The following is a 1,622-nucleotide window of genomic DNA, read 5'->3' on the forward strand; positions in this document are numbered from 1 at the left end:
GGTCAGCCTTTCAGTGACCCATCAGTTCAACGGAGATGCGGATTTTGGCCCTGTCTTGAGTGCGGTAAATCTGGAAACCAGGTATGGAAAAAATTAGATAAAAATAGCGATAAAGAAAAAAGAATGGATACTTACCCTTGAGGAAGATATGGGCCCACCTTTTGAAAGAGAAAAGGTTTTAGATGGCAATGAAAACGGAGCCTGCTTTGTAGCCCATAAGCCAAGACACTCCTCAAGAGAGCTTTGCTACACATCCGATACACGAAAGACATTTTTGCTATGCGTTTAGCCTCTTTTTAATTCTGATAGCATTTGTTTTTTTATTTATATACACATACAATAGTTTACCTTTTGTATTATTAAACGAATTACGCGTCTGCTGACGTTCTAATTTCAAAAAGGTTTTTACTAAGCGAATTTGATTTGGCTCCTTCCATGTCTTTGCGAAAGAAAGAGTACAGGAGATTCACCCAGTATATTTCATTTCACTATTAAAGTGGAAGCTTTAAATGGAAAGGTGTGATGTCTCTTTGGACGTTGTTGTTGTGCCCGCAAACATGATGGACTTGAGACCAAAATAACCGTTGTAAAAAAAACCGAAAAAATAAATTTCGAGTCATTTCAGCATATTCTGTTTTTTTAATCTGTAATCTGTTATAATCCTATGTTATATGTATATATATATATATATATATATATATATATATATATATATATATATATGTTATATATATATATGTATATATATATATATATATATATATATATATATATATATATATATATATATATATATATATTTATATATATTTATATATATATGTGTGTGTGTGTGTATATATGTATAACTGAATCATATAAAATATGGAATATATAATATATATAATATATATAAGATAAAATCCTATATGGATTTTATCTTTATATATATATATATATATATATATATATATATATATAAATAATATATATATATATATATATATATATATATATATATATATATATATATATATATATATATATATATATATATATATATATATTTACGATTTACGCCGCTGGATCGTTAACTTATAAGAGTTTAGGGGGAAAATACGAGACAGTAGGGGCTCAGGACACCCACAAGCAGCGGAGTGAGAGGAGAGTTTTTAGGATTGGCCAACACAACCCTCTTCAAGGCTGGGGCTCTACGCATCCCCAAGGAAAAACACCTGGGGTAGGGAGATGTTCCCTCTGTCTAAATCTCAAAATTTAATTAAGCTCACGCTGCATTTTCCACCTCTTAGTGGCTCGAGACCATTTCTCTAATCCGCAGTTATGCTCCTATGACAGTGCCTGAAGTGGAGCCTCAAGTAGTATCTGAGGAAATGAAAGGAGCCGGCATCCTTCATCCTCAACTTATTTCATTCTGCTTGTCACCACAGCGAATCTCTGTCTGAATATCGAACCGTGGGCAGGTGGGAACTCATTTTCACTTAAACTGGATTGATCGTGACCCTATTACTGGACACCGTCCAAAAGAATTTTTGATCTCACTAACCTGGGGTTGTTTGTGCAAGCATTATGAGGAAGTAAACACGGAATGTCCCCAGAAGGGAAATAGTTGTAGCCACTGTACT

This window comes from Macrobrachium rosenbergii, chromosome 36 (genome assembly GCF_040412425.1).
Source record: "Macrobrachium rosenbergii isolate ZJJX-2024 chromosome 36, ASM4041242v1, whole genome shotgun sequence".
NCBI classification, from domain to species: domain Eukaryota; kingdom Metazoa; phylum Arthropoda; class Malacostraca; order Decapoda; family Palaemonidae; genus Macrobrachium; species Macrobrachium rosenbergii.